Below are 15,619 nucleotides of genomic sequence, written 5' to 3'. Positions count from 1 at the left end.
GTGAACACCATGCTTTGGCCCTTGAGGCTGGGAGTTTTCTATGGCTGGGTGTGGGGGTGTACTTCAGTATCCCCACCATAAGCCCTGGGGTGAGCCCACACTTGGTTCCACAGGCAGCCCAGAGTGGGCAGCTGAGCCGCAGGGGTCAGGACAACTGATAGGGTCAGGGGCACAGCTTTGACTCTCACCTGGCTCCTCCTCAACTGGGGTCACTCAGGTGAACCACTTAACATTCTCCCACCCAACACACACCAGCCAACATTTCCTCATCCATAATATATGGCTCCTAATACCTGACTGGTTCTCTTCATCCCATGCGGCTGTTGTGGGGCCAAGAGAGACGATAGTCACAAAAGCACTCTGTCACTGGAGAACACTGTGCAGGTGGAGCTGGGGCTCTTCAATACTCAAGAAATGTGTTCAAACTGGCCCAGAACCAGGGCAACGTGCACTCAGCCCACACTCTGGCCAGGTGGCCTTACCCTTCCCAAGCCACCCACCAACACTGTTGACCTTCCTCTCAATAAAGAGACACGCACATGGGCCTCGGTTAACCAACACTGAAAGTCCTGTGCTCTGGGAAGTCCTTTGCAGTGAATTCTTATAATTTTATGTTGCCTCAGCATCCATCTTGGATACACATTTAACTTTCTCCTACCGGAAGCAGGGCTCAGTCACTGTTGAGACAGTTTCCAGCTCCACACCCAAATGACTCAAGTGGTGGCTCCAGGTGAGAACTTAGAGGCCTCTCTCCCACCCAGGAGATGGGCTCCCCTGCCTCTGCCTTCCTGCTGCTTCCTTTAAACGGGCCATTCAGGCAGCTGCCCATGAACTTAAGGCGACCCACACCCTGTTCCCTTATATACTACTGTTTGCCTCTCTGTCTCTTTCTGTCTCTGTATCTCTCTCTCTCCCTCTGCCTGATTCTTTGTTCCTGCCTTCCGTGACCTATGGACAGTGGACTGCCATCCTTACCCATGGTGCCCTGCCTGCCCCGGATCTGTAAGTAAAAATCTTTGAACTGACTTCCTGTCATGGTGGTGTATTGAATTTGCACCTTCCATCTGAAGAACTAGGGGCTACCCTGCCGGGTTTTCACCGGGACATGGGAGTGGGGAGGAGAAACACAAGGTTGGGCTTCCAGGGCCAGAGTGATGGTCAGTAGACACAAACTGGACACAGGTCAGATAAGACACAAGATCGTCTGCCAGCACAAACACATTTCCCATGCAGGGCACCCTCCGTTTGAAGGTTGGACAACCAGACATTAGGCCATCTGATAAGCAGGATTGTGTGAAAGGTGCTCTGTAAACAACACGTTCACCTCCTCTTCATTTCTCATTAGGGCAGGGTTGTCAGCTGCACTGGCACTGGAACCCCAATTTAGCTGGAGGCTCTCAGAACACCCCTCAATCCTGGGCAGACGAGATGGTTTGTCACCCCAGCTGGGCCTGACCCAGGGACTGAGCCTCTTCTCACTGGCACAGGGTGGGTCAGCTGGTTGTGATGGACAGGCAGGAGGCATGGCAAATTAGGGAAGTGACCTGTGAAGGCTCTTTTCCTCCTGGCCACAACCTCTGCCCCACCCCCAGAGCCCCTCTTCTCCCAGGTCCCCCCTGAATCCACATGGAACCTAATCTAAGCCTGCATTTGGAAATGGTCTAGTTTTCTCTCTCCCCCTGCCTCCCAAGTCTGAGCCACCATCACTTCTCACCTGGAGGAACTTCCGAACTCGTCCACCCATTTCCACTCTGTCCTTGTCCAATCTACCCTCCACACTGTCTACGCAATCAAACCGATTGCCTCAAAATGCCAGTGTAATTATGTAGTCTATGCTTAAGGTTTTTAGTGGCTAACCCAGTCCTCTTAGGATACAGACATACCTCCTCACCTGGTGGAAGGGCCCGGCCCCATCCCTTCCTGCTCCCAGCCTTCGTGCTGTCCACCTCCGCCCCTTGCTCACTCTGCTGATCTCCTTCCAGCTTTGGGGGCTGTTATGCACTGAATGTGTGTCCCCCTCAGATTCACACATTGAGACTCAATCCCCAATGCGATGGTATATGGAGAAGGGGCCTTTGGGTGGTAATCAGGTGATGCGGGTAGATAGATCCCTTATGGGTGGGATTAGTATTAGTGGCTTTATGAGAAAAAACCAGAGAGCTAGCTCACCTTCTTTTCACTGTGGAAGAATGAACCTAGGAGGCAGAGGTTGCAGTGAGCCAAGATCATACCACTATACTCCAGCCTGGGCGATAGAGCGAGACTCCATCTCGAAACAAAACAAAACAAAACAAAACAAAACACATAAATCAATGTAACTGATATGGTTTGGATCTGTGTCCCTGCCCAAATCTCGTGTCAAATTATAATTTCCAGTGTTGGAAGTGGGGCCTGGTGGGAGATGATTGGATCACGGGTGTGGATTTCCCCTTTGGTACTGTTCTCATGATAGTGAGTTATGATGAGATTTCATTGTTTAAAAGTGTGTAGCACCTCCCCCTTCTCTCTTTCTTCCTCCTCCTCCAGTCATGTAGGTTGTGCTGGCTTCCCCTTCAGCTTCTGCCATGATTGTAAGTTTCCTGAGGCCTCCCAGCAATACTTCCTATACCACCTGCAGAACCATGAGCACATTAAACTTCTTTTGTTTATAAATTACCCAGTCTCAGGTATTATAGCAATGCAAGAATGGACTAACACAGTGACTGTGTTCCAATAAAACTTTACAAAAACAGGTGGTGAGTTGGATTTGGCCCATAAGCTGTAGTTTGTCAAATCCTACCTTGGAGCACTTTTTCAGTATCACCTGGAAACTTAACATAAGTTCTGGGCCCTGTCCTATATCTTCTGAAACAAACATTTTTCTGTTCATAGCCTTTACTTTCTTCTGGGATTCCAATTATATGGGTATTATTGCTATAGGTTGCTTGAAGTTGTTCCAGAGATCACTGATGCTCTTAAAGTTTTTTAAAATCCCTTTTTAAAAAAACTATTTCATTTTGGATTATTTCTATTGCTGTGTTTTCAAGTTCACTAATCTTCTGCAATGTCTAATCTACTAATCCTATCCAGTATTGCTTTTATTCTGAGATGTTATAGTTTTAATTTCTAGAAGTTTAATTTTGGTCCTTTAAAAATATCTTCCATATTTCTATATAACTTTTTGAACATATGGAATGCAATTATAATTGTTTTAATGTCCTTGTGTGCTATTTCTGACATCTGTGTCATTTCTGGGTTAATTTGATTGCTTGATTTTTCTCATTACGGTTCTGTTTTTCCTCTTGTTTGCATGCCTTGTAATTTTTGATTGGATGTCAGAGAGTGTGAACTTTACCTTACTGGGTTTTGGATATCTTTGAATTCTTGACCTTTACAATTTGACCCCTTTGGGTCTTGCTTTTACGATTTGGTAGGCAGTGCTCAGGCTGGCGTTAATTATTCCCCACTACTGAGGCCAGACTTTTCTGAATAGTCAATGCCCGTGAATTATGATGTTTTCCAGTCGGGCTGGTGGAAATAGGCACTATTTCTGGCTCTGCTTTGAGAAATTCTCTCTCTGGCCTTGGGTAGTTTCTTCCCAGGCACATACTGCAGCCCTGACTACTCCTTCTGGATCAAACACATGTCTGTAGGCAAATGTTTTGATCTTTAATATTCTGATTGGACAAAAGTAGTAACTCAGATCTTACAAATTTTAGCACATTCAATTTCTCAGAAACCCCAATGAAGTATTTTCATTAAAACAGCTGAGAAAAATAAGGCTCAGACAGGTGACGTGACTGCTTATTAGACTCCCAAGCTCACCTATTTCACCACTTGAGGTTGTCCTCCTTACACGTCTGCCAGCCCCTGCTGGAATGTTTCCTTTTCAGACCAAAGCACACCTGGGAATGTAGTAGGTTAAGTTAGATCCTCCTCACTACTCAGAGTGAGGTCCGCGGGCCAGGATCATTGGCATCGTAGGAACTTGTTAGAATGCAGAGGCCCAGCTGTGCTGAATTAGAGGCTACATGTTAGAAGATCCCAGGTGACTTTTGTGAGCATTACTGTTTGAGACACATTAAATTTAGAAAACAGTTCCTGGGCCTTGATCACTTGAGCCCAATCCTGGCTCCCTGCCAGAAAAGACACACTCAGAAGCCAGGACCACATGCAGGGTCACTTTAGGTGCCCATATCTCCTCTAATGGCAGCTCATGTGCCAGGCATAGCCCACTCTGGCTTTTGGAGGAGCACCCTGGACCCAGGCTCTGCCCTTTGGGAGTTTGCCTAGCCTATCATTTTCCAGAAAGCTGTGACTCATCCTGCTTCATCCATATCCCAGGTGCTGTCCTGGCTGGAGGCCAGAGGACTGAACTTGGGAGAACCAACCAGGAAGGCCTTTGGGGAAGAGGTGGGGAGGGAGAGGAGATGGATGGCAGTGGGCAGGTGCCATCTCTGCAGGGCTGGCCAGGCTGGCTGAGCCTGGCCACTGCAGCATTGCCAGCTGCTCTTCTCAGCCCTTCAGCCCAACCACAGCTAGAGGCAGTACAGGTCACCTCCATACTTACCTTCTTAGGCTTCCTCTCTGCATTTCTGGGAGAATCTCTCTGAAAATCCTCTGAATTCCTTGTCAGTAGGATGGGACTGCCAAGCTGATGGTCCTAGCAGACCAAAACCACAAGAGAAGGAGAAAGCAGGGCTACTAAAGGGGCTGTTTATATCTTATTTCCTCTGAGGTCCTTACCTCACAATTCAAACAAATTGCCCCCCCCACCCCCGGAAGAGGGTTATCCTAAGGTCCAGAGAACTGAGAGAGGCTTAACAGAGTTCTAGACCAGCATCCTCTTCCCAAGCAATCATGCTGTTTCGATAAAGACAGAACTCTAGGTGCAAATAGAATTGTTCTCTTTACCAGGCGACTCTCAATCCCTGTCTAGGCAGGGGGTTCTTAGGCTCCCCTAACCAGTACCCACACCTACACGATATTTACAAAACATATTGTAGAACACATTCTAGGGCAAAATGGAACAGACACAGATGTGAAGGCATGGAAACCTGGCTTTGGACCTGGAACTGCATGGGGTATTAGCTGTATGACTTTCAGGAAGCTTAGGAGCTTTAAGCCTCAAATTCTTCACCTGTACAATGGGGTGATAATAAGACCCACCTGAAAGAGTTTCAATAAAGTGAGTTAGTGTATGGACCAGGCATACAGCAAGTGCCCCCATAAATGGCAGCGTTCATTATTGCAGAATTACAGAAAGATGTAAGGATAACAGACAAAGGCATCTTTGCCACTGTCCTGCTGCTGTTATCATTAGTTTAATGACTCTTAACAGAGTCACCTGGAGGGCTTGTGATATGGTTTGGCTCTGTGTCCCCACCACAGTCTCATCTGGAATTGTAATGCCCATGTGTCAAAGGAGGGACCGAGTTGGAGGTGATGGGATCATGGGCAGGTTTTCCCCATGCTGTTCTCCTAATAATGAGTGAGTTCTCATGAGATCTGAGGGTTTTATAAGAGGCTCTTCCTGCTTTGCATGCTCATGTTCTCTCTCTCCTGCCGCCATGTAAGACACGACTGCCTCTCCCTCCACCATGATTGTAAGTTTCCCGAGGCCTCCTGAGCCATGTGGAACTGTGAGTCAATTAAGCCTTCTTTGTTTATATATTACCTAGTCTTTTGGATAAAGAAAATTTGGCACATATATAGCATGGAATACTGTGCAGCTATAAAAAGGAACGACGTTATGTCCTTTACAGGGACATGGATGAAGCTGAAAGCCATTATCCTCAGCAAACTAATGCAGGAACAGCAAACCAAATACCACATGTTCTTACTTATAAGTGGGAGTTGAACAATGAGAACACACGGACACCAGGAGGGGAACAACGCTTACTGGGGCCTGTCAGGGGAGGGCAAGCCAGGGTCAGGGGAGAGCACTAGGGAAAAGAGCTGATGCATACTGGGCTTAATACCTAGGTGACAGGTTGATAGGTGCAGCAAACCACGGTGGCACATGTTTACCTAATTAACAAACCTGCATATCTTGCACATGTACCCTGGAACTTAAAAATTAAACTTTAAAAAAAGTAAAAGAAAATACATTAAAATAAAATACAAAATTAAGTATTTTAAAACACTATGTTTAATGTTTATAGCTTAAAATACTTTTTAAATAAATTACCTATATTCAAAAACTAAATGAATTACCTAGTCTCGGGTAGTATCTTTACAACAATGTAAGAATGGACTAATATAGCTTGTTGAAACACATCTTCCTGGGTCTACCCCTACCCCAAGTTTCTGATTCAGTGGGTCTAAGGTGCGCCTCATAATTTGCATTTCTGACAATTTCCCAGGTGAAGCTGGCCTGGCGACTTCACTTTGAGAACCACCGGCTTAGCCTGACTTTGTTGTTTCTCCCCAGGAAAAGAACACAATCTGGTTGCATATTTGAGTCACCTGTGGGTTCTTGAGACTCTAAGGCTGCCCAGGTTTCACCCCAGGCCAATTAGGTCAGGATCTTTGCAGAATGTGGCTCAGGGAGTGTTTCAAAACTCACTGGGTGATTCTAATGTGCATCTAGCGTGGAGAACCAATTTGAACGCTTGAGTCAAAATCTCTCCTTGGGTAGATGCATGACCCTGGCTCTGATGTTTGGGGCTTTAGGACACTGTGTCTTTGTAAATGACTTCCTTTGGCTTTTTATTACAAAACAAAACCAAAAACATTATTACAAAAACAAAAACATTCAGCCGAAGGCCCAATTCAATGACTATGACCTCCGTAAGCGTAGCCACATTGCCTCTCCTCCCAGCAGAATTAATTCTTCCTCTGTGCATACACCCTATACTGAGACCGCCTATCAGTTCTTATTTCATTCTATTTTTTCTTAAGATTTGTTTGTTTATGTATCTGTGTACCCCTTCCCACCAGGCTGTGAGCTACTTGAGGGCGGGGATTGGGTCTTAATTCAACTTTATGATTTCCCCAAAGAGCCTTGTTTGGTGCTGACTCAAGATAGCCTCATCAGTTTTTGTTCAAAAGCAATAAAATTCAGCCAGCTGCAGTGGCTCATGTCTGTAATCCCAGCACTTTGGGAGGCTAAGGTGGGGAGATCGCTTGAGGTCAGGAGTTTGAGACCAACCTGGCCAACATGGTGAAACCCCGTCTCTACTGAAAATACAAAAATTAACTGGGCCTCCTGGCAGGTGCCTGTAGTCCCAGCTACCCAGGATGCTGAGGCAGGAGAATCGCTCGAACCGAGGAGGTGGAAGGTTGCACTGAGCCAAGATCATGCCACTGCACTCCAGCGTGGGTGACAGAGGGAGACCGTCTCAAAAAAAAAAAAAAATAAAATTCAACCAAATGGTGATCCTTCCCAGTCTCTAGTCATATATCTAGACAAAAAAAAAAAAAAAAGGACAAATAGCTAAGTAATCCAGGCTACTAAACTACCTAACTGAAATGTGAATATGTGTCTAATTTATCTGGAGTTTTGCTTCAAATCCCTCCTTTTGTTGTCTAGCTGCACCTCACTGTTAAGCAGGGAGTACGAATGTATCTTACGGTAACTGAAGCCACTTAGAAATAACTCCACCGTGATATTTAGCAAATTATTTTTAATCTGATGGGTAAACTCACATTAGTGCAGCTGTTCATGTCAAAGAGAAGGGAATAGAGCGAGCGGTGTTTCGGATGCCTGCTGGGGTCACTTCATAAAAGAAGGCTTGTTATCTTCATTCTGTCTCCGGTCATGCTATTTCTGCTGGGGTAAGCTGTCACTGACTTGTCACTGATGGCAATAATAAAACTTGAAGAATGGAGAAATATCCTAATTCATTTAGAAGGCCCTGATTACATAAGTGAGGCGGTTTCCCAGATGAGGGAGGATCCTGGCCCCAGTCTCACTTTCCCAAGCCGTGTGCCAGGCAGGCTTCCTGCAGCCAGCATCCCCCCATCCCCGCCCTACCCTGCTTCATTGCAGTTCTGTTTTCTTCTGTAGAACTCACTTCCAAGGCAGACCGCATTAACTGCCTCATTCACTGGCTGGTTTGGTTCACCTGCCCATGGGACTTAGGTCTTCCAGCAGAGCCACCTTCAACATTGCTGTTCAGCTAGAAAGAGGCTTCCTCCAGGCATTTGCACATCTGCCTCCTCACCATTCAGGCCTCAGCTCCTCACCTCCTCACCTCTCCTCCTGACCACCTGTCTAAAGCAGCCCCCACCCCTGCCAGCAGTCCCATTCACTGTCGGTGCTGTGCCAAACCCCTATGAATCTCAATAGGGAAGGCACTGGAACCCAGTGGCAAAGAAGAGACCCAGAGGCAGCAAATGAGACATGGGGTTTTGTTCGGGGCTTACATACAGGGGAGAGTCCAGTGGCAGCAGGCTGGACAGGAGAACCACCTCACATACAGAAATCCAGTGGCCTGGACAAAATATCCCCTTTCCTATGGTCCAGAAGCAGTGGGCTGGGCAGGAAAACTGCAATCACCTGCAAACATCATGCAGTTTTGTAGCATTTTCATTTAACACCCTCCCTCTAACAACCTCAATCTGGTAACCTTCATTTAACCCAAAACTCAGGGCCTCCATCCCCTGTTTCATGTGACACAGAGCGGGTGGGTTGGGGGATGGGAGTGGGGCTCAGATATTTCAATTGTTTATCATAGAGTTTCCCATAGATAAGTAATGACTCTCCAGGTTGGCCATTCCTGGATTCCCTAACTAGGAGCACACATTCAGGTGCATCTGCCATGCGTGGTTATTCTGAGGATGTTTCAATTATTGCTGTCAGGCACATTTATCCTATAGCTAGCCACTTGAGCAAGCCATTTTGGATGTCTACTCAGTCAAGCCTTCAGATAACTGCAGCTGTAGCTCGTATCTAACCACAAGGACATGAGCAACTCCAAGTGAGAACCGCCCAACTGAGCCTAGTCAACTCTCAGAACCATTAGAGATGTTGTTATTAATAGTGGTTGTTGCAAGCTGCTGAGTGTGCTGATCATCGCGGCAACCCAGGGAGGAAGTCATTCTTATCCCCTTTAGAGAGGAGGAAACAGAGGCACAGAGAGGCTATTTAATCCCCACAACTATGGTGTGAGGCATTGATAGCCCTGTATTACAGAGGGTAAATTGAGGTTCTCAGGGATTAGAAATCTGCCTGAGATTACCAGCTGGGGGTTCCATCCTCACTGAAGCTTCTGTCCTCTGCCATGTGGGGCTCTCTTCCAGCTATGTTTCTGCATTTTGCACCCAATAGGCCCTTCCAGGGAGCTCCTTCCTCCCCAAGCGAGCACCAGGGACTAAGTGCAACAGTGCCATCTTGGCTCACTGCAACTTCTGCCTCCCAGGTTCAAGTAATTCTCGTGCCTCAGCCTCCCAAGTAGCTGGGATTACAGGCATGCACTACCATGCCTGGCTAATTAAGGGGCTAATTTTTTATAAGCTAAGAATAGCACTGGGCAAAAATAAATTCCAGATGGAGCAAAGAGCTAAACAAACAACAACAACAACAACAAAAAACTAGAATAGGATAATATTTGCAGAAAATATAGGAGAGTATTTTTGTAATCTTGGGGAAGTGTAAGCCTTCTCCAACAAGTCACAAAACCCAGATGCTATAAAAGACTGACATATTTGACATGTGACAGGTGTTTATTTCTAGTGGGCAGTGCTGTTCTAGAATATGGCTGAGTGAATACTTTTTGTGGGCCATATAGAGGTGTGGTTTAGCTCAGTCTGGGTCTAATTCTTTCCAACCCTTAGTTAAGGGGGCTGTAATGACTCAAGCTTTGCATTTTCCTATCCTGGAATGAGGGGTGGATTAGGAGGAGCTGGAGGGGCCAAAGATGGTCTCTCTGGCTGTTGGGCTGGAGACTGGGCACATCCCTGCCCTTCTTGTCCTCAGTTTTCCCCTTTTACATGACATGGATGAAGGAGGTCATCTCCAAGGTCTCTTCTTGGAGAGAGGGAGACTGGCTGTTTTCCTGGTTCTCCAAGACCACGGTCATAGAGGGTGCTCCTGATAGCAGCTGCTCTTGGCTGAACTCTCAGAGAGGCAGGCAGACAGGCTTATGGGACTTAGAAAGAGGTCACCTCAATGGGCAGTGGCCTTAGAGGAAGGGCTGCCAAGCAGAGCTGGATGAGGATGGGATACAGGAAGCCAAGGCCCTGCAGCCCAGCTCCCAGCCAAATCCCAATGCTGTGTGGGTCCTGTCTACCTGAGCACATAGGTGGGCTCAGAGGGACTAGAATGTTCTGATACAACAGGAAGAAGAGCAGGGCCAGTGTGTCTAGAGTGTGTTGGGGGGTCACCATGGTCAGACTTCTGCTCTCCGCTTTCACAGGGGGGTTCCCCTTTCTAGGTGGTTTCTGTTTCCAGTCTGGTAAGCTTTGAGAGGACCAAGCCTTTGGGGCTACTCACTGCTGATAATGAGGATGGCCGTGTTCCTTGTTGCGTGACTTAGAAATAGTATTCAACTCTGAACAAAGAGAGAGCCTCCCCACATCCACATCCCCAAATTAAAACCATGGCACAAGCACATGAAATCAAGTGTTTTGGTTTTCCTCTCATGTAGAAGTCCAGGGACCAGAACTAGTATGGGGTCCCACAGTGATCAGAAATACAGATTCCTTCTGCCTTTCTGCTCCACCATTGTTGGTGAGTGGCTTTCATCCTCAAAGTAGTTGCCTCTGATCCAAGATGATTATTGAGCTCCAGCCATCACGTCTACATTCCAGGTAGAAAAAAGAAACAGAGAAGAACAAAAATCAGCTTTCTATTTTCCTCAGAAATCATACCTAGCAACCTCTGCTTACGTTTCATTGACCAGAATTTAGTCACTCAGGTTCAGGGAGGCTGTGAAATACAGTTTTCTTGCTGAGTGAATTAAATAAGGATTCTGCTTCTGAGAATGAGAGAATGGATACAGATAGGCAAACAGCAGTTCTGCAAGTAGCAGTTTCTTAGCATGGCAATCAAAGCCTCAAATGAACGTTGACCCCAGTGAGTCCATTCTGTTCCTCCTCTCCTGTATTACAGGCCTGGTTCACAGAGATAAGAGGATGGGACAGAGAAGGTCATTCAGCCCTGACTTTGATTACCAACTTCTGACCACACCCAAGCATTTTGCCTTCAGCCTCAGACTTTCTGCTTCTTCCGAGGTGGCCTCTGGAAACCCACATGAAGGGCAGAGTGGCCGATGGGTCTTATTCTATTCCCCAGCAAGTAGGAGTAGTTTCCATTCAGCCTCCCTGAAGTCACCCACCAGGAAGCCACTGCTGGCTTAGGGCCACAGGTTGGATCCTGCCATATACACATCACTGCATCCCCCAGCTGACTTGCTGTGTCTCACACACTCACCCACATGTCCCCTCAACTCTCTCTAAGGAAAGAAAACCTCTTCTAGAGTTACTGCTTTTTAACCTGGAACAGATGAAGCAGATAAATGATCCCTCTGGTCTGGAGGGTACAGTGATGGTGGCCTTCGGGCCATAGACACCTTCATTATTCATCCTTTCAGCTGGGCAACCTCTCAGATCAAATATGGGGTCTAGTTTTTAAAGCTGCTTTCATGACAGTGGTTTTCCATTTAATCCCCCAGAGCTAACAATATGTAATCAGTTTTCCTTAACAAATGACTTCCTTTAACTTCATTAGTTCATAATTAATTTGCTCGCATGTAACCAGATAATTAACACTCCTGATTAGAGACAGGCAAAAGAGGAACCTCTTTTTTTCATGGTCGAAGCAAACATTGATTAAAATCTGAGCTGTTCCTTGATTTTCCCTACAATTTAACTCAATGAAAGTGGTGATTGGTGATTTGTGGTAGTGGTATAAAAAATTAAATTGGAAGTGAGACCAATGAGTCTTGCTGTGGAGCACTTAATTACCAACTTAGGTTTTGGATAATTTTGCTTTCTTTTTCTCAGCTACAAAGATATGAAGCAAGAGAATCAAGTGGTAGCTGAATGTGTTTAATGGAAACCTTAAATACCTGGACTTCCAACTTGTTAGGAATGGGGCTGGGCTGGGGAGAAGAAGCAGAATGGAAAGGATCCCAGTCATGAACGTCATGTTTTGAGTGGTCCAGCCCACCATAGAACACAAAGCCCCTTCACTCCCTTATCTTATATGGTCTCCACACAACTCTGGGATGGGGATGGCGGAGAGGAACCAACCCAATTAGCCCTTCAGATGAGAACACAGCCGCAGGAAGTGAGGTGAGGAAAGTGGTGCAGGAGCTGGGAACTGCGCCCCCTGCAGGCGAGCCTGTTTCTTTCTCTTCCTCCTGGAGGTTGACACCAATGTCCAGTGATTCAAGGTTTTTTGCATCTCTGTGTCACCTGCACACATTAACAGAGCAGGACTGGGACTAGACAAGCAAGGCATCTAGGGCACAAAATTGAAGGAAGCCCTCACTCTCAGACTTATATTTTATGCCCTGGGAAGTTTGCTGTTCTTCTGAGCCCAGGCTCAGAACTGTATCAGAACTGACCAACATCTGTTTCGCACCTACTCCCTGCCCCGTGCTAAGCATTTTCCTGCATTGTCTCATTTAATCCTCAAACAGCCCTCGTGAGGTGGGTGTGATTGGTATCTCCATTTTTACTGATGAGGAAAACAGAGCTTGCAGAGAAGGAGTGACTTGCGAAAGCCATGGGCTAGAAATGGTGACTTGATTGACATGCTGGCTGGCTGGCTCCACTCTGCTCTTCCAGCTGAGCCCCAGGTATCCCAGGCAAAGAAATGCTTGCAATTGGATGTCATCTACCCACGGCTGTTAGCTTAGGCTGGCCCTGGCTAGGGTTCCTCTGAGAGGGGTTGGGGAAGGGAGAGAAAGCCCAGTGCCACATGTGGCCTTGGGAATGTGGCCAGATTGTGGGTGAGTGGTAGCAGGGAGGGTGGGGCCCCAGGAGGGGAGCCAAGGAAACTGACTGAGTTCCCCAAGCAGCGCAGGACCCTGCTATGAAGATAGGGCTGCTTCACGCTGGCTTCTTGCAGCCTCCAACATGGTGTGGATGTGCTCAGTGGGGCTGGGGCTTGGAGCTTGGGACTTGGGTGTGGTCACCTCTAGGCTTTCGAGGTCAATGGGAGGGCCACTTTCTGGGAGTCCTTCCAGAGCATCCCCTCAATGCCAGCCCAAGGAGCATTTGCTGTCTGGTGGAAGGAAAGCTAGGGGCAAGAGGTAAGCACTGCAGGGTAGGCAGAGACTCCCCGGGGCTGTGAGCAGCGCTCTGAGGAGAGCCAGGCCAGATCCTGCAGGCGGGGGTGAGAGCCAGAATGGCAGCTGATTCAAGAGGCTGTGATCTATAATTTATACCCAGCTCCTTCCAGAAAGGACTGGCGGCTGCCTGCCAGGGGATTTGTAACTGTGGGCATTGCTTTGATGAAGCTAAGGGGGAATTTCAGGTGGTCCCTTGGGTAAGGTGTTACTGAATTAAGACCATCTGTGAAGGAGTTTCCCACAGTGTATCTGCTTTCACCCTTAAAACCCTGCTCTAGAGTCAGAATGATTATTTCCATGTGACAGATGGGGAGACTGAGGTGGAGAGGGTGAAGTGATTTGTCCAAGGTCCCACACCTGAGGGAAGGCAGGACTGAAATCCAGGTCTGTTTAGTTTGAGCAGCATCCAAGACTGTTCCCTGGGAAGCAGATGGTGATACCATTTTAAATCTCTTACCCAAATCTCTTTGGTGCCTACAGCCATTTTAGGCAGGACCCAGCTCTGCAAATTACCCAGATGGTTCTATCCACCCACTGAACACTGGCCCATATTTCCCTGGAACCATTTCCATCCAAAGCATGGGTCTTGGCTAGTCCCAGGTGGATTGTCTTTTGTTATGTAGAGTAAGGAGGGAAGCGGGTAAGATCTGACAGTCTGTATACTTTGTACACGCAGGCCCAGCCATTAGGATGCCTCCTACCCATCTCTCCTATCAAAGGATTCAATTGTAGATGATGAAGGCCTTAACATGGAGTCAGATTGTCTGGTTCAAATGCTGGTTTTGCCATTGGGTGATGTCTTGGTCAACTTAGGCTGCCATAACAAATAACACAGACTGGGAGGCTTAAACAACAGACATTTATTTTCTCACAGTTCTGGAGACAAGATCAAGTATGGGCAGGGTTGGTTTCTCCTGAGGCCTCTCCTTGGCTTACTTTAGGGAAAAAAAAGAGAGATCAGACTGTTACTGTGTCTATGTAGAAAGGGAAGACATAAAGAAATTCCATCTTGACCTGTACCTTGAACAATTGCTTTACTGAGATTCTGTTAACCTGTAACTTTGCCCCAGTCACTGCCCCAACTTTGAGCTCACAAAAACATGTGTTATATGGAATCAATGTTTAAGGGATTTAGGGCTGTGTGGGATGTGCCTTATTAACAAAATGTTTACTAGCAGTATGCTTGGTAAAAGTCATCTCCATTCTCTAGTCTCAATAAACCAGGGGCACAATGCACCGCGAAAAGCCGCAGGGACCTCTGCCTTGGAAAGCCGGGTATTGTCCAAGGTTTCTCCCCATGTGATAGTCTGAAATATGGCCTCGTGGGATGAGAAACACCTGACCATCCCCCAGCCTGACACCCGTAAAGGGTCTGTGCTGAGGTGGGTTAGTAAAGAGGAAAGCCTCTTGCAATTGAGATAGAGGAAGGCCACTGTCTCCTGCCTGCCCCTGGGAACTGAATGTCTCGGTATAAAACCCGATTATACATTTGTTCAGTTCTGAGATAGGAAAAACACTGCCCTGTGGCGGGAGGTGAGACATGTTGGCAGCAATGCTGCTTTGTTATTCTTTACTCCACTGAGATGTTTGGGCGAAGAAAAACATAAATCTGGCCTGCGTGCACATCCAGGCATAGTACCTCCCCTTGAACTTAATTATGACACAGATTCTTTTGCTCACATGTTTTCTTGCTGACCTTCTCCCTATTATCACCCTGCTCTCCTACCGCATTCCTCTTACTGAGATAGTTAAAATAATAATCAATAGAAACCGAGGGAACTCAGAGACCAGTGCCAGTGCAGGTCCTTGGTAGGCTGAGTGCCGGTCTCCTGGGCCCACTGTTGTTTCTCTATACTTTGTCTCTGCGTATACTGTGTACTTTATTTCTTATCTCAGTCTCTCATCCCACCTGACAAGATATGCCCACAGGTGTGGAGGGACAGGCCACCCCTTCAGCTTACAGACAGTGCCTTCTCGCTGTGTCCTCACATGGCTTTTCTTCTTTATGAGTGCACCCCTCTTGTCTCTTTCTCTTCTTATATAAGGATATCAGTCATACTGCATTGAGGTCCCACCCTTGTAACTTCATTCAACCTTAATACCTCCTAAAGGTCCTGTCCCTAAATATAGTCACATTGGAGGTCAGGGCCCCAACATAGGAGTGGGGGTGGGGATAAGGGGAACACAATTCAGTCTAAGTAGTGTGGTAAATGCACTTGATAACAATAACTTAAACATACCCACCCAAAGGAAAAGTCAAATGAAAAAGATACCTGCACACACATTTATAGCAGCACAATTTGCAATTGCAAAGATATGGAGCCAACCCAAGGCCCATCAACCAATGAGTGGATAAAGAAAATGTGGTATATACAATATACACCGTGGAATATTAC

At 46.9% G+C, this 15,619-nt stretch overlaps 1 pseudogene; it reads left to right on the top strand.

The window, feature by feature from the left end:
• Nucleotides 1–14,387: 14,387 nt before the first annotated feature.
• On the top strand, nucleotides 14,388–15,232 carry LOC123575489 (uncharacterized; annotated as a pseudogene).
• Nucleotides 15,233–15,619: the final 387 nt, after the last annotated feature.

The sequence above is a fragment of the Macaca fascicularis genome, chromosome 9 (assembly GCF_037993035.2).
Source record: "Macaca fascicularis isolate 582-1 chromosome 9, T2T-MFA8v1.1".
Taxonomy (NCBI): Eukaryota; Metazoa; Chordata; class Mammalia; order Primates; family Cercopithecidae; genus Macaca; species Macaca fascicularis.
Note: the sequence above shows the minus strand (reverse complement) of the source record. Positions and strands in the feature narration are given on the sequence as shown.